The sequence below is a fragment of the Pristis pectinata genome, chromosome 11 (assembly GCF_009764475.1).
Source record: "Pristis pectinata isolate sPriPec2 chromosome 11, sPriPec2.1.pri, whole genome shotgun sequence".
NCBI lineage: Eukaryota > Metazoa > Chordata > Chondrichthyes > Rhinopristiformes > Pristidae > Pristis > Pristis pectinata.
Window position 1 is genome coordinate 4,579,747 of NC_067415.1, and position 6,000 is coordinate 4,585,746.

General features: G+C 48.8%; 1 protein-coding gene across 2 annotated transcripts in view; it reads right to left on the bottom strand.

The window, feature by feature from the left end:
* Nucleotides 1–4,060, bottom strand: part of LOC127575708 (glycerophosphodiester phosphodiesterase domain-containing protein 5-like) — a 217,065-nt gene extending 213,005 nt beyond the window's left edge. Inside the window, exon 1 of one of the 2 annotated variants that reach the window (XM_052025690.1) lies at nucleotides 3,526–4,060. The gene's annotated coding sequence lies outside the window, so the exon portion shown is untranslated. The remainder of the gene's footprint in view (nucleotides 1–3,525) is intronic. The other variant, XM_052025693.1, reaches the window with a different exon arrangement.
* Nucleotides 4,061–6,000: the final 1,940 nt, after the last annotated feature.

Genomic DNA, 6,000 nt, shown 5'->3' on the forward strand with positions numbered 1-6,000 from the left:
ACAGTCGGCATGGACGGGTTGGGCCAAAGGGCCTGTTTCCATGTTGTATGACTCAATAAAAGTGGGGATGACAGAGACTGGATGTATGCAGAGATCTCGGATTGGGTTGGGATGCCGTGTCACTCAACAGGGAACAAGGAAGTGTTGAGAAGGAATGGCCAACCTCTTCGTGACATAGTGTCATGACAACAAACTTGCCCTCAATGTCAGCAAAACAAAAGATCTGTGCATTGACTACAGGAAGGGGAGTGGTGCACATGCACCTGCCTGCATCAACAGTGCTGAGGTTGAGAGGGTTGAGAGCTTCAAGTTCCTCTGAATGAACATCACCCTGCCTGTCCTGGTCCAACCACATAGACATCACGGCCAAGAAAGCTCACCATGGCTCTACTTCCTCAAGAGGCTAAAGAAATTTGGCATGATCCTCACCAACTTTTATCAATGCACCATAGAAAGCATCTGATCTAGATGTATCACGGCTTGGTGTGGCAACTGCTCTGTCCGGGACCGCAAGAAACTGCAGAAACCATGGACAGAGACCAGCCTCCCCTCCATGGACTCTGTCTACACTTCTCGCTGCCTTGGTAAAGCAGCCAACATAATCTAGTCCCCTCCCATCCCGGATATTCTTCCCTTCTCCTCCTCCCATCGGGCAGGAGGTACAAAAGCCTGAAAGCCACGTACCACCAGGCTCAGGAGGACAGCTTCTATCACACTGTTATAAGACTACTGAATGGTCCCCTAGTACAATAAGATGGACTCTTGACCTCACAATTTACCTCGTTATGACCTTGCACCTTATGGTCTGCCTGCACTTTCTCTGTAACTGTAACACTGTATTCTGCATTCTGTATTGTTTTACCTTGTACTACCTGAATGTGCTGTGTAATGAATTGATCTGTACAAACGACATGTAAGACAAGATTTTCACTGTAACTTGGTACAAGTGACAATAATAAACCAATTCCAATATTTCACTGGCGGGCTTGGTTTAAACCTGTTCCATGTCAAGATTTTAAAAATACACAACACAACAGGTCAGGACATGAACTTGACTTCTCCCATGATCTTAGGCTTGACAGGAACACCACAATGTACCCATGCATTAAACACAGTTGGTTTCAGCCCCACTCACAGCCGCGCCATCAAAAATAACACGCGTTCGGTGTGGTCTGTGCTCGCTTTGCCCTGGAGTCAGTACAAGCATGTAGTTCCTCCAAGGACATAGTTCCCATAAAGTAGCATCACAGGTAGACAGGGTGGAGAAGGCAGCTTTTGGTCCGCTGGCCTTCATCAGTCAGGGAAGTGAGTATAGAATCTGGATGTTACTTTGCAGTTGTACAAGACATTGGTGAGGCCGCATTTGAAGTATTGCGTTCAGTTTTGGTCACCTTGCTATGGGAAAGGTGCTATTAAGCTGGAAAGAGTACAGAGGAGATTTACGAGGATGTCGCTGGGTCTTAAAGGATTGGGTGACAGGGAGAGGTTGGGCAGGTTTGTACTTTATTCCTTGGAGTGTCATAGAGTCATCCAGCATAGAAACAGGCCCTTCAGCCCAACCAGTCCATGCCAACCAAGATCCCCCATCTAAGCTGGTCCCATTTGCCTGCATTTGACCCATATCCTTCTAAACATTTCCTATCCATGTAGCTGTCCAAGTGCTTTTTGAATGTTGATTTTATAGAGGTCTGATCTTATAGAGGTGTACAAAATCATGAGGGGCATAGATCAGGTGAATGCACTCAGTCTTTTTCCCAGGGTTGGGAATCAAGAACTAGAGGGCATAGGTTCAAGGTGAGAGGGGAGAGATTTGAAAAGAACTTGAGGGGCAACTTTTTCACCAGAGGGTGGTCAGTATATGGAACGAGCTGCCACAGGAAGTGGTTGAGGCAGGTACATTAACAACATTTAAAAGGCACTCGGACAGGTACATAGATAGGAAAGATTTAGAGGGATATGGGCCAAACGCGGGCAAATGGGATCAGCTTAGATGGGCACCTTGGTCGGCATGGACCCAATGGGGCAAAGGGCCTGTTTTCTGTGTTGTATGACTGTGACTCTGAATCAGCAGGAACTGAACAGGAATTAGCGGAAGTGGTGACACATGAACTACCCCAGCCCATCTCTCTGACAGACACTGCAGGTCGTGATCTCCCACCGTCTCACTGTGTCCACCCCTGCTTCCGTATCCTCGAGAACGGGACCCCCAACACAGGTCTCCTTTGGTGTCTGCCGCTCCCTCCCATCCTTTACCCCACCAGAACTACCCCTCTGATCTCCCTCTCAACACCTAATGTTCAGAGACATTCACCTTGGCCATGACCCAACCTGAGCGGGGGGGGGGGGGGGGGGGGGGGCGGGGAGAGGAGGGAGGGACGGAGTGAGGGAGGGCAGTGCCAGGGAGGGAGGGAGGTGGGCACCGAGAAGGGACGGAGGGGCTGGGGGAGGGGGGGGAGGTGCTGAAAGAGGGAGGGGCACGCCAAGGGAGGGAGGGGGGGAGGGAGGGAGTGTGGGAGCACCGAGGGAGGGCCGAGGAGTGAGGGGAGGGAGTGTGGGGGCACCGAGGAGGGAGGGAGGCGGCGCCAGGGAGGGGGGACCGAGGGGGAAGGGGGGGGAGGGGAGGGGGTACCGAGGAGGGAGAGTGAACATTTTGCCCGTGTTCAGACATCACTCAGAACATTCCAGGATGAACAAATGATGCAGCTGAACTCAACACCTCTAGGCAATTCCCAGCAGGGACTTGGTCCGGTGTCTCTGCCTCTGTGTGCGTTTCCCACCCAGTGATTCCCCTCAACCCCAGACGGCCGACACCCTCTGTCACCCAGTGGGTCTCCCCTGAAGGAAAGCAGCCCCTTCCAGCGACACAACCGCGGGGCAAATGGTCCCTTCACCCACACGTGGACACCTCATCCTTCTGTTCAGGAACAATATCTGCCTCCACACTACCTCCATCTCACACACAGAATGACACAGGTACAAGTCAGGCCTGACACTGTACACCCCGCATACACACACAAAGTCCATCCCAAGGAGACGTTACTGATTACAATCACCTCTCCATCCCCACACACACACACACACAGAGTACAATCCACGCTGGACAATTTATAGAACATAGAACAATACAGTACAATACAGGCCCTTCGGCCCACAATGTTGTGCCGACCTTTAAACCTCGCCTAAAACCCCTTCCTCCCACATATCCCTCTATTTTAAATTCCTCCATATCCTCATCTGGTAATCTCTTGAATTTGACCAATGGACCTGCCTCCTCCACCACCCCAGGCAGCGCATTCCATGCCCCAACCACTCTCTGGGTAAAAAAACCTCCCTCTAATATCTCCCTTGAACCTCCCACCCATTACTTTAAAGCCATGCCCTCTTGTATTGACCATTGGTGCCCTGGGAAAGAGGAGCTGGCTGTCCACTCGAATTACGTTGCTCTTCTTAAGTTGCTCCTACCGCCGTTACTACAGAGAGGGGGAGGAATATGACAAGCACGACAGTAAACATCCAGTAACTCACCGCTTTTTCCCCTATCCCGCACCGGTTCAGTTTAACACAGCCCAGCTCCCGGTTCCAATTCGAAGAGCCTTCCCCTTTAAGGAACTCCAGAGGTGGGTGGTGGGGGAAGAGAAAATCCCTTTCCGAGTCGCTTTAAGAGGGTTTTAAAATGTTCTTCACATTTGATGGATGTGGTGGTGAATCCTCGGACGCAGCAAGACACACAGAGATGTCCTTTTATTGGGAAGATTGACACTGCAAGGTTACAGAACAATTGTGAGCGAGTGTATGTCTGTGCTCTTTCAGCTCTCCGCCGCTGTTATTACAATAAAGAAGAGCTTAAAACACGCACACACAGAGCCAGCTATTGTGCTGAGGGGGAAACTGCATGAAACGGGTCGGCCCTTGGTTCACAGAACTGAAGCGGAGTCTCTGGGTTATTGCTGTGTTAGTTACAACCTCGCTATGTCAGTTCTCGCCCCGCTTTCAGTCCCGAGGTGTGATTGTGAGCTGGTGTTCGCTGTGTTCCTGACTTCCTTTCTCTCCAAAGCGATTTGCGAGGCTCGGATTGGGAAGGGGAGGGAGGTGCCGCCCAGGAACACGCCCCCAGAACCAAGTTAAAGGAACAGCGCGCTCTAGGCATGTATCTGACACATGCAGACCCTCCCAACACATTCCTTAAGTACACACCCGTGAGTGCGTGTGTTGTATGTTTTGTGCATGTGTTGTTTGTGCGTGCACGTTGTGTGTGTGTTTTGTGCATGTGTTTTATGTCTGTTTGTGCGTGTGTTTTGTGTGTTTGTTCATGTGTTGTGTGTGCGTGTGTGGTGTGTTTGTTCATGTGTTTGTGCATGTGTTTGTTCATGTGTTTGTGCATGTGTTTTGTGTGTGTGTTTGTTCATGTGTTGTTTGTGAGTGTTTTGTGCACGTGTTCATGTGTTTGTGCATGTGTTTGTTCATGTGTTTGTGCATGTGTTTTGTGTGTGTGTTTGTTCATGTGTTGTTTGTGCGTGTGTTCATGTGTTGTTTGTGAGTGTTTTGTGCACGTGTTCATGTGTTTGTGCATGTGTTTATTCATGTGTTGTTTGTGTGTGTGTTTTGTGCGTGTGTTTATTCATGTGTTGTTTGTGAGTGTGTTTTGTGTACGTGTTCATGTGTTTGTGCATGTGTTTATTCATGTGTTGTTTGTGTGTGTGTTTTGTGCGTGTTTGTTCATGTGCTGTTTGTGCGTGTGTTGTTTGTGCGTGTGTTTGTTCATGTGTTGTCTGTGCGTGTGTTTTGTGCATGTTTGTTCATGTGTTGTTTGTGCGTGTGTTTTGTGCATGTGTTTGTTCATGTGTTGTTTGTGTGTGTGTTTTGTGCATGTTTGTTCACATGCTGTTTGTGCATGTGTTTTGTGTGTGTGTTTGTTCATGTGTTGTTTGTGTGTGTGTTTTGTGCATGTTTGTTCACATGCTGTTTGTGCATGTGTTTTGTGTGTGTGTTTGTTCATGTGTTGTTTATGCATGTTTTGTGTGTGTGTTTGTTCGTGTTGTTTGTGCATGTGTTTTGTGTGTGTTTGTTCATGTGTTGATTGTGCGTGTATTTTGTGTGTGCATGTTGTGTGTGTGTTTTGTGCATGTGTTTTGTGTGAGTGTGATGTGCAAAAGATTTTGACTCTCTATGCTATCTATACCTCGAGTAACCTTACATACTTCTAGCCTTCCCTCATGGACTCTGTCTACACTTCTCACTGCCTCGGTAAATCAAAGACCCCACCCACCCCGGACATTCTCTCTTCTCCCCCCTCCCATCGGGCAGAAGATACAAAAGCCTGAGAGCACGTACCACCAGGCTCAAGGACAACTTCTATCCTGCTGGTATAAGACTATCGAATGGCCCCCTATTACGATAAGATGGACTCTTGACCTCACAATCTACCTCGTTATGACCTTGCATGTTCTATGATGGGCAATGTGGGAGGGAAGGGTTAGGTAGATCTTAGAGCAGGATAAAGTGTTGGCACAACATTGTGGGCTGAAGGGCCTGTACTGTGCTGTAGTGTTCTATGTTCTAAAACAAAAAAGAACCATTGTAATGCAAAATGGTCATAGTGTTGCTTTACTGAGGTAGTGATTAGGGTTGTGCCGGTTGGTTCAAGAACCGAATGGTTGAAGGGAAGTAGCTGTTCCTGAATTTGGTGGTGTGGGACTTTAGGCTTCTGTACCTCCTGCCCGATGGTAGCTGCAAGAAGATGGCATGGCCCGGATGATGGGGATCTTTGATGATAGATGTTGCCTTCTTTGAGGCAGTGCTTCATATGGATACTACCGATGGTGGGGAGGGACGTGCCTGTGATGTGTTGGGCTGAATCCACTACTCAGGTATCAGGCAGTGATACCTGATGTAACACAGTGACACAGAAACCCAGAGGTTATCAGAGGTTACTGCAGCCCCTAGCTCTGACGTCAAGATTGTGACGCACTCACTGTGGCTCCTGGAAGCTCTGTTTTCTGT